Source organism: Thermobia domestica, chromosome 8, assembly GCF_964235325.1.
Source record: "Thermobia domestica chromosome 8, izTheDome1.hap1.1, whole genome shotgun sequence".
Lineage (NCBI taxonomy): Eukaryota > Metazoa > Arthropoda > Insecta > Zygentoma > Lepismatidae > Thermobia > Thermobia domestica.
In genome coordinates this window covers 163,169,183-163,187,673 of record NC_137461.1, presented here as the reverse complement: position 1 = coordinate 163,187,673, position 18,491 = coordinate 163,169,183, and the positions used below count along the sequence as shown (strand labels likewise).

General features: G+C 36.7%; 1 protein-coding gene across 1 annotated transcript in view; it reads left to right on the top strand.

Moving 5' to 3' along the window:
- The window catches only part of LOC145693329 (protein 60A-like), a 484,174-nt gene that overhangs the window by 452,235 nt on the left and 13,448 nt on the right, over positions 1-18,491 (top strand). The window lies entirely within an intron of this gene.

Genomic DNA, 18,491 nt, shown 5'->3' with positions numbered 1-18,491 from the left:
ACCAGTAGTAAATAATGCAAATCCCCTCTCTCTCACGTGACATGGTAATTCACTTATTATAGTGATCTATTCACTAGTAGTGATCACATTTATATTTATATTCATGTAATAGTATTTATATTTATGTAATACAAGAAACACCATTAAGCGTATGTGCAACTACTGCTTTGCTCTTTTTTCTCTTCAAAAGCGTAACATGTTTAGGACGATTCGTTTCGTTTTCCATTAGAGTTTCGAAAGAGATTATTTGTGTTTGAGTGTAGGATCTTTAGTTTCCTTTAACCGACACTTCTAGCAAATACAACTTAATTCACACAGCAGTTAAAAAAAATCGTACTGCCTTAGAAAGTACTCCTAAAAGCAGAAGCTGCATCATGCATCCTGAACAGTGACGTAACTAACGGCAGTGCGTTGAGGGAGCCCAGAGTAAAACGGGGCCCATTGAAAATTCGTAATTCCACTATTTTTCCTCGATGTCTAAAATGAGACTACTTTAGCCTTACATGAAAAAGAAGCTGTGGAGGGGACTGCGAAGTCTACTAAAAAGATTTATCACGTCTTTGCAGCAACAACTTTAAGTTTTCGAACAGTAATGAAGAACAAGATTGATTGAAATTTTAACTTAGAATGAAATAAATAAAAATCTAATATTATATAACTCTCATTGATAGTAGTGTTCCGTATTTGTTTAGACGCCTATTCTTTTATAACTTTACCTATGGTGCGTGGGGTCCTTGGTTCGATTCCAGCTCACGCCGAATGAACTTTATTATGGACAAACACCGTGTGAATGAGTGTCCTCGGGTTTCTCCAGTTTCCTCCCACTTTCTTCATTAAACGATTTCATTCGTTTCTCACCATCACTGTCTCCATTAGCGTAGTCGGCATAACGTGGGACGTAAAACTTAAATATTTCATTTCGTTTCTCTTTTATAACTGTATCTCACTTTTCCTGTGACGAGAGCATCATCTAAGCGAGTATTCAGTGAATTAAACCACTATATTCATAGCACAATAGTACAGAATGAAGTTTAGCTCTTTGGCAATCTCCAGCATGCAGAGCAAAAAAAGCCAATACATTGATATTGAAACAGTAGTTAACGAATTCCTCTGCGAAAAAAATCACCCGTACTGTTGTGTTTCAGATGATAATTTATAATTATACTTAGTTGGTTGAAATTTCTCCATAGTTGTGGGGGCGAGATACTGAAAAAATCCCTACCAAGAGGTGAAGGTGACATGTAAAAGTAGTCAAATACGAACGAAATTAGTGTCGAATTCATATGCAAAGATGAAAAGTGACACTGTGGATGCTGCGTAAGTCCAAAATAAGCCTTGGTTGGCTTCGAGTTGACAATGGGAGGGTGACAGGAATAAAGAATCGAAAATATCCTATATTTGTGTCGAATGGATAGTTTTCGGAATCACTGATATAAAAGGTGATATTTCAGATGTGTATATGTCCAAGGTTGGCCATATTGAAATGGGATCATAGGGAGAACCAGTAAATACTTCAGAACAGTTCCTTTTTGGTGCGTTTCACGACACTGAGAGTGAAAAGTGATAATGCACAAATCACATTCTAAGTTATCGGAGATATGACTTCTGGGGAAGTGTCGTTGCTCCAGGGAGGCATTACTAACTGATCACTCCCTAAAATCGTCACTGTTTTGCAGGGCCTTAGACAGAAATTTATTTCAGCGATCGAAAGCTTGACAGGAATTTATTTCAGCGATTGAAGGCATATTTTACTAGAATGTCTATCATCCAGGGGCGGATCCAGGATGATTGTTTGAGAGGGGCGGTCGTTCGAAATCAAATCAAGGTAAGAGGGGATAGAAAATAAAGAAAGAAAGAAAAGAAAAGAAAAGAACAAATTTAGAAAAGGAGAAGTAGCTCTTCTGCAGAATTAACTTTCTTAAGAAAGTAAGGCCTATCTACTTTAGGGTTTAATTTAAGTTTATAATACAAAGATGTAAAATACTTAGGATATGTTTTATTTTTAAAATAAAAAGTATAAAAAGTTCCCTATTCTGGGGGATGTGATCGCCCGAACGCACTCCCCTGAATCCGCCCCTGCTATCATCATCTCTAAAATTAGATATAATTTACAAAAAAAGTAGTGATTTCGTGGGGGCAAAAGCTCTTGATTGCAAAGGCCTGCATCCTGTGTATGTCCCTGCTGCTCTGAATTGTCAAAAGCTCCTCTTCAAAGGTAAAACATAAAATATAAATAATAAACGTGTAACATAGAATACAATATAAATAGAAAATATGTTATAATTAAGAAATAGAAAATAATTATAAAATAAAGTTGAAGGACAATTAAAAAAAACAATAAAACTTGAAAGTAAAATATACTTTTAAAACAATTTTGCATTTATGCAGGGCTACAAACAGTGAAGAGTGCCATGTAAATTTAGTAACAAATATAATATTGGAAATTTATTTCGAATTAAACTAGCTGTGACTACATTACTTCAAAATTGAACTTGTGGAATATACAGTATGAGCGTAGCTCAAATAAAATAATCAATAAGAATGGTCTTGATTGGAAGCTCGGACCATCCACGTAGGAGTAACTTACATTAACCATTCACCTAACAGACAATGACGCACAGGGCTTGGCACTACTTTATCAGATGGTTCTATCAAATGTAACTTAATTAAAACAATAGTAACAAATTTTAAAACTTTAAAAAGTGTCCTGAAGAAGAGGAAGTTCATTTTGCACATTGTAACTAAGTTCCAAGAGGTTTACGTCCTATCTGAACGGCGCATCCACCGAGTCAACTTTTGGAATATCCCCTTAAGGTAGCTTTCAACGCAGCTAAGGGAGACGTATGTGAACAAGTAATAGAATTCTCCGTAGCAGAATGGATAAAGTCATGGTTCGATAACCACAAGGTTCGTGGTTCGAAACCCGTCGCCGAAATCAGATTTTTTAAAATCTTAATTCCTCAGTTCTGAAGATCTTTCTCTCCTTTCGTAATCATCTGATGCTCTAAAAAGAGTTCTCCACATTAATTCGACAACTGCCTACTGTGATCCTCGCAGTTCGAAAACTTCCCTTCTTATCTTTCACAAAATCAGAATTTTCGTCATAATACGAATACAGTCCGATCATTTTTTCCCCAATTCTAAATCTGTGTATACAAATCATCCCTCTCTGTCTCCATACTTGAATCCCTCTCTCTCTCTCTCTCTCTCTCTCTCTCTCTCAATGTCACCCAGGAAGTCATATGGCTTGAGATCAAACCTTCGACTCTTGAAACCAAATTTAAGCTCTTTAGCAATGTGCTATCGTAACTCTATAGGTTTGTTGTTAAAACAAGTGTCTTTTAGACTTTATTCGGGGGGGGGGGGGGAAGGAAGAGATTCTCCGGCGACATAAGATTTTCACTTTTTATTAGTGTATTACTATACATTTGATCAAAAAATACGTATTTATGAAGCTCAAGAGAGGGGGAATTACACCCTCCTTTCCTGCCCAAATGACGCCCCTGAAACATTTGCTTGCATTTACTGAAAAGAAATTAAATTAATCATTGAATAAAACTCGTTTCTGTCCGTAGATATTTTAGAGCTCTTGGCAATTTCCATAGATTTCTTAGGGAGCATCTTACTAGCTTGCACTCTTTAAAGAAAGAAAAGAATGAAACTAAAGATATTTATGAAGCTCTGGGAAGATTGTGTGACTTTCCTTTAATTTAGGCTCTTAAAAATATTTCAGAACAAACGAATGGAAGACTGTTTTAAAGCTATAACGTTGTAAACTTGATTCCTGTTTCTTTTTCAGTTGAATGGAAAGAGTGTACTACGTCACACACACTGCTTTAGACAAGGAGAGGTGGAGGACGGGGAGGAGTTGGAATAAATACTAGAAGCAACTAATCGATTGATACATGTATTGCGGGAATGCATGAGAAAACTGGGCAAGAGTTTGTTATTCATTTGGACTTAGAATTTTTGTAACAAATTTTATGCCGGGGACTGTACCTAGAACATGACAGATATATGTCCCAAGTGACGTCTTAAAAACAAATGACTGTTAGAGTGCGAAACTGATCCAGGTATATAAATGCTATATTTGTGGTACAGCCAGCCACAAAAGTAATCCCCCCCTAAGCGCTCTAATTCCATTACTTGGGGTCCAGGTCTTTTGCAGTTGTAAGAACGCCTAGACAGATGCAGCCCAACTTACACGTAACTTTTCTCGGCACTGAGTCAAGTTTTATGCAAGTAAAATTGTGAGTAGATGACGCACGAGACATTTCTCCATTCTGAGATCAATCTGTCTGGTTCAGATCGTGTTGTCCAATGAACATCATATGTTAATCTCAATATTGCTGTGTATCTAATGTATTTTTTCATTATATACTGTATATTCAAAGAAATAAAAACACTGATCACATATGAATCAGAAAATGCTTGAAAGTAGCTGAAAATATCAAATCTAGAACAACTGCTGGAAACAACTTTGTAAATGATTGCATCCATTGAAAGACTTTCCCCAATTCTCCTCATTCCAACATCTTTTTCTTTCTAGGGAAGAGAAGATCTTGCTTATCACACTGAGTATGCATCGAAATTGAAATTGAAACAGGAACACTTGAAAAAGTTTCGGCCTCGCCGGGATTCGACCCCGGGTCTACCGAACAGAAGTTCAATGTGCTAACCACTCACTACCGCGCCACTTAACCTTCCACCATAATTAGTAATTAGTTAAAATCGTTTCATGGAAAAATATAAACAAGATACTCAAATATAACAAAAACAAACAAATATAACCAAAATATAAATAAAAATATATATAAGAAAACATACGCAACTTGTGTGATTGTCTTAACGACTTACTCGAGATTTCCTTCTTTAACTCAAAAACAAGTTATATACACGTTGCTCAATGAAGAAAGTATCAAGAAATGTTCTTCAATTGAGCCTACGCCATTGGCAGAGCCGTAACTTGTGGAGGGGGCAACTGCCCCCCAGAGAAGCTCCCCGCCGTTTGAGGAGGGCCCATTTTCAGACAAAATTTTCTTACTCCATATACGATAAGGAGATGAAATTAGAAATGAAGCATTAAATAGGGTCGCTACATTACATAAACAAAACAGCACACAAAAAGTAAATAGAACAAAAATGAGTCGTGGACCCATTTGCGTAATATTTATTCGTATGGCTTTAAGATTTATCTATATTGTCCCCTTAGTAATTTTGCCATGTATGGAATGGGCCCAGGGAGTAACTAACGAAACCGCAGACCTTGCCGTGCGGGAGGGCACACAGGCTCCGATGGCCCATAAAGATTAAGAAAAAGGTGGAGAAAGGGAGCCCAATAATTAGAAATCAACTTTTTGTAGGGGCCCAAATAAGCTTACTAATGCTTGCTCCCCAGAAAAGAGTTGAGTTGATTTTGAGTTTAACATCCCGTTCAGCAGCGAGGCTAGATGATACGTGGACCTACTGATTAACGTGGAATCCTAGCCACACGAACTCTCGCCGGGAATTGAAACCGGGTCTCCCACGCCAAAGTCCCCCCAAGAAAGGAATCTAAGATACGGCGCTGGTCATCAGTTGTAGTGATGGTCCCGATTTACATTACATTTCGTCTTTAATATAACTTCTAATTTCCAAAGAAGAAAAGAAGACAGAAATTATTTTCACATTCTTTAAGTTGTATCAACACGTGTAGAAATAGACAGTTATATGTTTATGTTCATAACTACTAGTTTATTTTCTTATATTCATATGAGGAGTTTGTGGCAAATTGAGGCCACACAATCACGAGGCTGCTGATCATGAGGCGCAATCCACTAGGGGTTCAAATTCCTCTGAAGAGCAAGGTCGGAATTTTAATTGTCCTCAGTATTTCTGTGTTCGTGTTCCTGCAGTGACTGGAATACGTCGAAAGCACATGAGGTGCCAGTGGCGAACAATACTCTGGTTAAGGCGATTTCTTGAAAAAAAAATGTGAAAGCAGGAAACTCTCATTGCAGCTACTTGGGTTCAAATCCCGTCGTGGTAATTAGTATTTTTTTCTGAATGGGAAGATAATGTTTATGTAATTGGTATTGTAATTATGTTTTCCTTGAATGTTATTATTATTATTGTCATTATTAATATTACTAGAATGGAAAGAAAAAGTAACATAGTCGAAGGTATTCATAGGAACAGAAAAGATATAGAGAATGTCAGATGTTTCTTAGGTTTACACATGAACGCAATAATATTATTACGTTTGCGGATTTACAGATAGAATTATCATTTTATGACAACAAGAAATGGAATATAAAGATTTATTAGCTTATAACAGTAATGCATTTTGCTTCGCCCTTCTTCTAAGTAGAAAGGTCAGGTGGTTTCTTAAATAGGATAATTCTCGTGACTAGCGATCCCTATTGTAAGTTCGATCACTATTAGTAATTTGTGCACAGCTACGAAAAATTTCTTGGAACTCATTTTTGGCCCATACTACACCAGTAAGGACGTGTTTAGCCGTTATGTGTTCATCAATTTTTGTCCAAACACGTTACTTGCCAGACAGTTACGAAGGTTGATACAGATGACGTAATTTTGTGTTATTAGCGTTTCACCTGTAAAGGAAGTTGTTTCAACTCTTAGACCCAGAGAAATAGAATATAATTATCATGTTACTATACATCAGAAGTATCAGTTTTGTAGATTGTAAAAATTTACTGAATTGCCACACCCGGAATCGAACTCGCGTCCCCAACATTACGGAACTAAAGCTTAAGCCACTACTCTAAGACATCACTGTTCTCGGAGAAGGAAAAAATGGAGCTGTAGGGAATTCAGTAATTACATACATTTACGATTCCAGTGTAATAATGCTGAAACTTTCTGATTTCAGTCATGATAAAATAGTAAAGTATTATGAAGAAAGAATAGTCCAGAGAAGTCAACTTTAAATTGACAACTCATATGTACGGAGGCGCTGCCATATGCTCTCGCCTCGGGCCCTGATTTTTCACGGCACGGCATTGGACAGATACCTATATTGAATGGAGTCTTGTGTTTCAGGGCACTGGATTATTTTTTTAAAGATCCCTGAAATTAGGCGTTACGATAGTAAAAATCTGGAATATTATTTTGGCAATAAGAGGCACAGGGCACGGAGGGTAATTTGGTACCTTTGGGGGTCATAGGGGGAGGGCTGATAGAAATTCCAAATTTTATTTTGAGAGTGCTCATGAGTGTCAAATTAGTTGCAAGATGCACACAATTAATATTCCATACTGCTTTTATGTATCAGTGACTAATATGTTACTACAGCTATCTTTGAAAAGCATCATAAATTCAATATGATTATTCTTTCGCAAAGACATTCTGACAGAAGCATTTTTTACAATGTGAAATTTGGCATTATTTTTAGAAAAAATGTGACAATAAGATAATACCCATATGTGGATTTCTTTTAGAGGTGTGGACTCAGAATTTCTTTTGCCTAATGGGAGTGTGACATGGGTAAATTTACATTTTTAGTTAGAAAATACAGTAACACTTTTTCGCTTGTACATATGATGGTGCATGCGTCTGGAATTTTATTACGGCCATTCCTCCTTATTAGACAACATAAAACAAAGAATTGTCCAGAGCGTAGTCATCCAGATACATTGGAGGTGTTCACAGTGGCTTTAGTAGCCTAAATCACATCCATTCATGTCTTGCTCGTTCACGAGGGCATGCTGAATAAAATAAGTTCATTTTATCTGTCTTACACTTAGATTAATGAAATCTTTAAGCAATTTAGTTAATGACAACTGAGGCAAAAAATGTTTTTAAAAAGGAATAATATCTTTTCTTGAGTTTATGGTATAGCCTTACTCAACCCGATCCTTATTCCTCGCGAGACATTGTTTTTACTACAACCATGTGTCCATAGTATACGATTTCCTGACGTGCTTATAAGTGCAGTATACGAGTAGGCCACTGCGTGGAAAATGGGATCATACAGTTATTGTGGAAGAAGTAGGGAAAAGATATGCTTTTTCTATGAATAAAGAAAACAATATTTTAATTTTTAAAATATTACTTCTCATTAAAATCTTTTCGTTCGTGGTACCTGCGGCATTTTCCATTGTCATTTTGTGTTCTGTTTCGAGCTGGTTTGCTTAAGTGTGCAAAAAGTATACTGGTGACTTCATGTGTGATTTTATGCTGTAAGAAGAGACCAATTTGGTTTTTAAAAACGCAAAATTCTTTGATTATTCCAGTGATGCCAAAAAAACGAAGCTATATCCTCAATCTGTTACACTGACAGACAATATTCATTTACACTAGATTCGAAATTTTTAAAAAATCAAAACATTCTTCTACAATAATGACAAATTGCACATTAATTGTAAAGCATATTTACCTCATTCCTGTACGTCCCTGCTAAGGATATTTACCGTAAATTATGTGATTTTTGGAAGGGTGGCTATAGCTCAATATCAGTCACTGGCACTTGCATGGAGCATCGGAATATTAATTTTGTATTATTTGTGTTCAATCTGACACACATTGGATTTTCCAAAATAAAATTTGAAATTTTTATAAAGATCCAATAACGTATGCTTCACCCCTTGTGTCCCCCTAAGGAGGTGATTACCAAAATAACATTCCAGATATAAAAAATGCATACTTTTTTGCTACAACGACGCCAAATTTCACATTAATTGACAAAAAATACCTTTTTCTCGTATGTCCCAACTAGAGATATTTATGGTGATTTTCTTATTTTTGAAAGGGTGCTATAGCCCCATATGTCACTGGCACATGCAAAGAGCATTAGAATATTAATTTTGTGATATTTGTGAAAAATCTGACGCTCACTGGCACTTCCGGAACAAAATTTTGAATCTTTATAAAGATTCATAATCTAATGCTTCGCCCCCTATGACACCCTAAGGCAGTGGTTACCAAAATAACATTCCAGATTTGAAAACCACATACTCTTTTGCTACAATGACGCCAAATTTCACATTAATTAATAAAAAGTACCTTCTTCTCGTATGTCCCTACTAAGAATATTTATGGTGATTTTGTTATTTTTGAAAGAGGGCTGTAGCCCCATTATCAGTCACTCTTATAAGTAAGGAGCATTGGAGCATTAATTCTGTGACATTCGTGATTAATCTGACGCTTACTGGCACTCCGAAAATAAATTTTGGAATTTTGGTAACACATCACCCACCAGCTTTTTACGCACCTTGCCCCCAGAAAGGGGGGCCTTTATAATAATTATTGAGACAGCTTTACTAGCTTTGTGAATGAGTGTTTTTGCATTTCGTAACAAATACAACTCATTTACCCCAAAATCTTTACGAATAATTATTTACGAATAATTAATAAATATTTATATTAATTTTAAAATTTAACATTGAATCTCCCATAAGGAAAATGAACTTTTGTGTTTACATCCCCAAAAGGGGGGCTAAACAGCAATTTTCTCCTATTTCCTTTAGAAATTCAAAAAATTCAGATATTTCTGAATAAGAGTGCCAAATTTTATGTTAATAGTGTGAAAACTTCATCTTCTCTCAGTGCTGTAGAAAATTACACGAATAATGGAACAGTCTCTCTCTATATATATATATGTCTGTGTGTGTGTGTGTGTAGTTTTTTTCTGGCTGTACGCAACAGTAGGGCGTACCGGCACCTTTATAATTTAAACGGAATATTTCTTCTTGTGAACTAAACTGAACTGAATTAAACTGAACGCTAATAAAAAAATTCTGTTGGGACTCCACCTCTGTACTTTCTCCGCAGAAAAGCCTTTACTCAGTTCCCATTTCAATGTATCTAATTAATTGTTTTAATTCATTAAAGCAAAAGGATTAAGTGAAGACATCCCCTAGATTTATTTGCAAAGTTATCCGTTAATTTAGTAAAGGTTTCTAGAACATTTTGGTAGCATGATTAGTACGGTGTCACGTCAGAAGGGCCCGGACAAAAGGGCGAGGACAAAAAGGCCCGAGTCAAAACGGCCCCGCGTCAAAAGAGCCCCGGTCATAAGGGCCCGAGTCAAAAGGGCCCCACGTCAAAAGGGCACCGCGTCAAAAGGGCCCAGGTCAAAAGGGCCCCGCGTCAAAAGGGCACCCGTCATAAGGGCCCCGCGACAAAAGGGCCCGAGTCAAAAGGGCCCCGCGTCAAAAGGGCCCAGGTCATAAGGCCCCGTGTCAAAAGGGCCCCGCGTCAAAAGGGCCCCGGTCATAAGGGCCCGAGCCAAAAGGGCCCCGCGACAAAAGGGCCCGAGTCAAAAGAGCCCCGCGACAAAAGGGCCCCGGTCATAAGGGCCCGAGTAAAAAGTGCCCTGCGTCCAAAGATGCTGGGTCAAAAGGGTCCCCAGCAAAAGGGCGCGAGTCAAAAAGGCCCTGAGCCAAAAGGCGCCCCGAGTCAAAAGGACCCCGCGATCAAAGGGCCTCACATCAAAAAAGCCTGAGATATAGCGTGAAAGGCATGAGAAATATAAAAATGCTTATTAGATTAAAAGTATTCAATAGACACCACCTGCTTTGTGTTGAAAGAACGTACATGTGGATCTGTATACAGTGTTAGTCAAAGTTATTACGACAGCCCAGTTACGATTCATGTGAACAGAGAAAAGTGTTGCAGGTAGGTATTGATCAGTGCCGTGTCATGGTGCGGGTGAGCGGGGCAACGACCCTGGCTGCCGAAGTAAGGTGGCGCAAAATTCGGGGGTAAGAAATAAAAGGAAAGAAGGAAAGAAAGAGAAAGAGGAAAAATTACTTGGAATATTTTAGATCAATAGCAGATAGCGTTACTCGTGTTAGGAAAATCTATGTACACCCAACAACAAAAGTCTCTCCACCCTAAGTGCTCTAATTCCATAACTTGGGGTCCAGGTAATTTGCAGTTGTGAGAACGCCTGGACAGATGCAACCCAATTTACACGTAACTTTTCTCGGCACTGACAACAGTTGGTAGCACTGAATCCAGTCTTTATGCAAGTAAAATTGTGAGTAGATGACGCACGAAACATTTCTCCATTCTGAGATGAACCTCTCTAGTTTAGAGCGTGTTGTCCAATGAACATCATATGTTAATCTCAATATTGTTGTGTATGTAATGTATTATTTCACTATATACTGTATATTCAAAGAAATAAAAACACTGATCACACATAAATCAGAAAATGCTTGAAAGTAGACGAAAATATCAAATCTAGAACAACTGCTGGAAATAAGTAGTAAATGATTGCCTTCATTGAGAGACCTTCTCCAATTCTCCTCATTCCAATATTTTTTTTCTTTCTGGAGGAGAGAAAATCTTGGTTGTCACACTGAGTATGTATTGAAATTGAAATTGAGACATTTGAAAAAGTTAGAAAATGACCGGGATTTGAACGCGGGTCCGCCGAATATAAGTTAAATGCGCTAAAAACTTACCCACCTCGTTACTTCATCTTCCGCCTAAACTATTAGCTAGTTAAAAGCATTGCATGTAAGTTTATACACAAAATACCCGTACTAATACTCGTATAAGGAGATGTTCCTTATGAGTGTCACAATGACTTACTCGAGGTTTCCTTCTTTAACTCAAAAACAAGTGATATAGACCTTCGTCAATGAGGAAAATAGCGCGAAGCGTTCTTCAAGATTAGGCTACCTCATTGTTTTTAACTGGTCCCGATTTATATTACTGCAATTCTTCCTCACCGTGACTTCTAATTTCTAAAGAAGAAAAGCCGGCAGACATTATTTTCGCATTCTTTGAATTGCTTCAACACGTGTAGAAATAGTGTGTGCTATGTTTATGTAACATAGCTACTAGTTTATTTTCTTATCTTTGTATCAAGTATGAAAGCAGAGAACTGCCATTTCAGTGACTCGGGTTCGAATCCCAGCGTGACAGTTATTTTTTCTTTATTCGAAGGTATTGTTTATGTAACTGATATTGTAATTCTGTTATTATTATTATTATTATTATTATTATTATTTATTATTATTATTATTATTATTATTATTATTATTATTATTATTATTATTATTATTATTATTATTATTATTTTGCGTATAACTGTATGAATTTCGATGGCAACTGTCGCCGAATATTAAAAAGTAAATATGGTAGAACTATGAAATAAAGTAAAGAGATGCGCGTAATTTTATCATAAAATTATATGGCGCAACGAATTTTATCTTATCGTAAACGGTTATCGTCGAATAAACACGGTTAAAGGAGCACTCTGTTGATCAAAGTAATAGAAGTTGCTAGACAAGTATTGACCACCGGCAGAAAAAAATACAGAGTAACTGCAAGTCGAGTACGTACTATTGTACAGGAGTATACTCAAAGACCTTTAGAGAACTATCTTCGTGGCTTGGTTCACAATTTTAATTTGCAATCCACGCAAGCAGTTTGAGACAAGTGTCAATCGTATTTGGCATTTGGAAAGTTAAGCAAAAATGATAATAAACTTATGTCCAATATAAGTTGGAAGAATTTCAAAACAGATTAAAGTAGCCAGAATTTTTCAATGTAAGTTCACATACTTTATATATCTGCGACTTGGGACTAAAAGGGCTAATGTCAACACGAAGTAGTTTGGAGTATATATACTATTCATATTAACATTTGCTTTTCTTGCAAAAGAAAATATCCATTTATAGGCGTTAAAATTTAACGAACATCTCATTTTTTTGCCAAAAAGTGTCACTGGCCCTTTTAGACCCAATTTAATCGATAATATATGAAGATTTTTCTTTCTAAGGGTTCATGTTAAGTAAGTACTTTTCAAATATAATAAATGTAATATGTTTATCTCAAAAATACTTTTTGTTAGTAATGTCTTTTTTCACTCTTTTTATCTTACTGTAAGGCTTTATGCAAGATTGGTACTTCTAAAATATAATGATCATAGTGTAATGTTAAAGTCAAGTTGTTCAAAAAATATACTGTAATGTAAAATAATTATATACGTATAAAATCTGATCAGATGCAACAGAAAATACAAACAAATGCTATTTGTTTGTAATGTTTGTCATTTGTCTTTCAGCTGTTTTTAAATCCTTATTATAAGGCTTCGTGTTAGGTTAGCACCGTTAATATATAATAAGAATAATGTAATGTTCACCGAAGTCAAGTTGTTAATATTATATATATCTATATATATAATTTGATGAGATTTAGTGGAGAAAATATATATAATAGTTTTCAGTAAGGATTTTTTGTTTATAATATACTTCTTGTTTCATTATTTTTTATTTGATTCCATGTCAGTAAGGCTTAGACAAAGAACGACGTGTACAGAAGGGGTCGTCCTCAATGCAATATCGTATATCAGTGGCTCCCAATCATGTTTACCTGGCACCCTCAATGCAAGCCCTTAATACTTCACACATTTCTTACCGCTTGTTGGCTACACGTACTTTTTCTGATCTTTTACCTGATTTTAGATACACCATTGAATTTTCAATTCGATAATAATAATAATAATAATAATCTCAATATATTTATATTTCCTCTAGCGAGACTTCTGAATACCTTTGTAGTCCAATAGTATTATTTACCAGCTGTATTCCTAATTAAACCACAGTTCGTATTCAAAAAATATTTTGCATTCCTACTTTTAATTTAACATATCTCTTATATCATTCGTAATATTTCTAATTAAGAATGTAGTTTATTTCTGTCAGTAGCTTCTGCACTTTTGTTCTTCGAAATAACATCCCATCAATGTGGGTTTTCATCGCTCCAATAGTGATAATTTTTTCGGTTCACCAGACCATATAAGGTAAATATCACTTCATCAAAGAATACCGGAGGGAGGGGCACGGTGGTTCAGTGGTAGAACGCTTAGCTCTGGTGTGTAGGACTACTGGTTCGATTCCCGGCCAAGTAAGGTTGTGGTGGATAATATTGTATAGGTGAGTTTTCCCGGGGTACCCTCGTTTCCTTTTGATTTCACCCGTTCTTTCATCATCATTCACTTGCTTTAATCATCGTCATCCTAAAGGGCATAATGTGGGACGTTAAACTGACAGTCTGAAAGTTACCAGAGAATACCATGTCATTTACGACAATATTGCTGTTATCGATATTTCATATCATTACTTCACAAAACTCAATGAGGTGATCAAAGTCGTCTTCCGTTATTTCATGCACTAAACGCATTCTCCTAGGGTTTCAACTTATACCGCCTTATGCAGAGTCATTTTGACGTATGATTAGCGTCATACTAAAGGTTTGACTACTGCAATTAACATATGTTAATCGAACTCTTTAGTATGGCACTAATCATACTTCAGAATGACTTTACATAAAGAGCATAGTGTACAAAAATTCATTGCGCTGAACTCTGGGAAACACCTAGCTTGTTAGCAACTCTGGTTATCAATGAATGCGGAATTTCCACAAAAGATTGTAAATTAAAAGGAACTGCCAAATTGCTACATTGTTTCGGCCTTCCTGATCGCATGCGGTACCTTTCTGCAAAACATTCAATGGTCTCTTAGGCAGTTGACTTCGAAATTGGGTTATGGTCGGAAAATGTAGCATTAAATAACTGTTGTACCTCTGTATATGATCTCTTCCTATCCTATAACCGGTGTCACGTCAGAAGGGCCCGAACAAAAGGGCGAGGACAGAAAGGCCTTAGTCAAAAGGGCTCCAGTCATAAGGGCCTGAGTCAAAAGGACCCTGGTCAGAAGGGCCCCGGTCAAAAGGGCCCCCTAACAAAAAGGCCCCATGTCAAGAAATCTGAGATATAGCCTGCAAAACTTCAGAAGTATAAAAATACTTATTAGATGAAAAATATTACGTGGACATACCTGTTTATTTGTGTTGAAAGAACATACATGTGGAAAAAATATAGGGTTAGTAAAAATGTTACGACAGACCAGTAATAACGATACGCGTGGACGGAGGTAAAGTAAATATTGCAGATGGTGGATTCTGCGATATTTGATTTCACACAATATCTTTTGAATGGAAAGAGGTGGGTTTGACACATCAATTTAGGCTAGAATGTTCCCACAGATGAGAAAAAGAACTCATTTTTTTAAAATCTATCTTCATTCGTTTGCGAGATAGGGTGCTACGTTTGACATTTGCATCTAGTAGACCAAAGTATCTGGACAGGCAAAGAGACACGTAGACGTAGAAAAGTAAAAGGTTGCAGGTTGATGCGAAAACTACACTGAGTGAGGGCATGGACATAATGACAGCCATACTAGATTCGCCATATTGGATATCACATAATATTTTTAAATGGAAAGGAGTATGTTTAGCACATCAATTTAGGATTGAATTTTCCTACAAACGAGAATATGATTCATTCTTTACCAATCCTCATTCTTTTACGAGGAAAGTGTGCTATGGTTGACATTAGTGTGTAGTAGACAAAAGTATCAGGACAATAAAATAATAATGTGGCGGAGGAAAAGCAAATGTTGCAAGTGTGTGTTGTTGCAAAAACTACATTGAATGGGGATGTGGACACTGTTGATCACATAAATATTCAGATATTATTAAAAAAACTACTATAAAATGTCCTCTAAAATTATTTTATTCCTCCAAGTTAATACAGTTAGTATTTAATAGCAAACACACAATGATTTACAGTATAACTTTCTTTAAGCATTTCGGCATCGTCGTTACAATTTTCTTGGTGTAGTGTGGGGAAATATTGTTCCAATCTGTATGTAATGCTTTTCTCAAACCTTCTTTCACCGTAACTCGTATATATTGACCTTACGTTGCAATTCGCTCCAAAGATTCTCAATGGGATTAAAGCCGGTACTGTGTGGTGGGGTTTAGCGAACTCTTGGGCAGTTTTAAAGCAATCTTTTCTTTACAACATATACTTTGTTTGGGATCAATATCTTGATAAAATTAGAAGTCCTTCTAAGAACGTTAAGATATATTTCTTCTGTATTTTAAAGCAGGCTGGAAGTTCTTGACATTTATTTCTGTATTTATTTGTCGAAACATTATTATTCTACCATCATATTCATGCAGGTTTAACTTAAATTCGTCGATAAAAACATTCCCACCAGTTTTTGGGTTTATTTTCAAAAGCTCTAGAAAATTTTATATACTTACAAATATAATACTTACTTATATACTTACAAATACAATCACAAATATACTTACTATTAAAATATGTTATACATACGTGGTAACTTCTCAATATTTTACAAACGTAAGCAAACGAACAGAAACGTTAAGAACACAATGAAGTACTATTTATTAGTTACCTGTCTAAATACTTTCTTCTACTAGAAACAAATGTCAAACTTAGCACACACTATCGCGTAAATGAATAGAGATCGGTCAAAAGTCGACTCAGTAAGGGATGCGCACGAGACGAGTCGAGACAGAATTTTCCTGAGAATATCCGAGTCGAGACAGCTCTTCCAATAGAAAAAGGCACATTTTTCGAGTCGAGACATCACATTTACAGTACATTTTTGAGACGAGACAGCCTCAAATCTTGTCTCGTTCGCATCTCTAATTCAGATTATCGTTTGTAGCAAGATTCTAACCTAAATTTATGTGACACAAGTACCTTTGTCTATTTGAAAATATTTTATGATATATAATATGCGGAATTCAAGTTGGGTGCCATGATCATTTAACGCAGTTTTAACACCAATACCAACCTGTAACATTTACTTTTCCTTTGTCCATTTGTCTCTTTGTTACTGCCCTGTCATGATCTTTTTTTTCTATTAGATACATATGTCAAACACCCTGTCTCATAAACATATGGTAATGTGTCAAAAATGAGTTCACCTTCACATTTGTGGAAATATAAAGCCTAAACTGAAGTGTAAGATCATAGCCTTTTCCATTAAAAAATGTACGATCCGCAATATAGTGTAATTCAAAATGGCTTCCACGGTGACCACACTCCAAGCCAATGCAGTTTTTGCAATAACACCAATTGCAACATTTGATTTTCCCCCGTCCACGCGTGTCGTTATTATTGTTCTGTCCCAATACTTTTGACTAACCCTGTATGGAGATCCACATGTATGTTCTTACACCAAAATTAAAGAAACGTTTTCAAGATATTATTCATATAATACGTATTTTCCTACTTTGATTCAGGGGCAGAAATTGAATTTTAGAACTAAGGGAACAGTCATTAATAGATAGTCTGATTGGACTAGGTCTCGAGAATACAAACTTAGAGATATGATATGATTTTCACTTTAGCATCCCTTTCAGCAGCGAGGCTGTATGAGATGTGGACCTAATGATTAACGTGGAATTCGAACCACATGAGATCCCGCCGGGAATCGAACCCGGGTCTTCCACGTCTACAAACTCAGAGAGACGCGGTTGAAAGCAAACTTTCATCGAGAAACGACTTAAGCGATAGGGATTGTTGCAGAACAAACAGCAACCAAACAAAATTAAGATCACCATTCAAGTTTCCTTTTTGTCTCTAATAACCACTGATATTCTTCCTTCTATTAGACAATCACTTCTACTTACTAAGGTGGCACTATCCACTCGTGCATCTTTGATTTCCAATTCTGTTTTGATTTCAGGCTTTCTGGCCGTGGGACTGTTTCTACCCGGGCTCTTTCCACTCAAGCCCTTTTTCGCGGGACCCTTTTGACATGAGGCTCTTTTGACTCGGGCCCTTTTCTCGCGGGGCCGTTTTGAGGGAGAGGCCCTTTAGACTCAGGCTCTTTTGACGCGGGGCCCTTTTGACCCGGGCCCTTTTGATCAGGGCCCTTTTGACCGGGCCCTTTTGACGCAGGCCCTTTTGACGCTGGGCCCTTTTGACCCGGGCCCTTTTGACGCGGGGCCCTTTTGACCGGGGCCCTTTTAACCCGGGCCCTTTTGACGCGGGGCCCTTTTGACCGGGGCCCATTTGACGCGGGGCCCTTTTGACGCGGGGTCCTTTTGACCCAGGCCCTTTTGACACGGGGCCCTTTTGACGCGGGGCCGTTTTGACTCGGGCCTTTCTGTCCTCGCCCTTTTGTCCGGGACCTTCTGACATGGAATCGATTAGTACACTGAAGAACATTAGGTAAACAATGTAGTGTATGTGAGTTGTTATTGAAATTCAGTATTTGTCGAACTCTTCATGCCTTTCGAAAACAAACAATAACAGCTTAATTTCGCCCATTTATAGTAAGAGAAAAAGAGCAAGAAACAAATCACTATGAAATATTGATTATCATTACGTTTATTGTATTATAAAATTAAGATGTAAGAATCAGACATTTTTAAAGCATCTTTTATATATATATATATATATATATATATATATATATATATATATATATATATATATATATATATATATATATATATATATATATATCAGGGCGCAAAATTTCAAAGTCAGACGCACTCGCCAACCCAAAAGTGACGGTCGCCAGTATCTCTCACGTACAAATTATGAGAGCCTCCCCACACACTCCGGCCTTTGGTTTGACAAAGAAAGACTTCACATTCCGTGTTTTCTCTCACTCAGTAATAATTATTTTCGTGCGAAACAG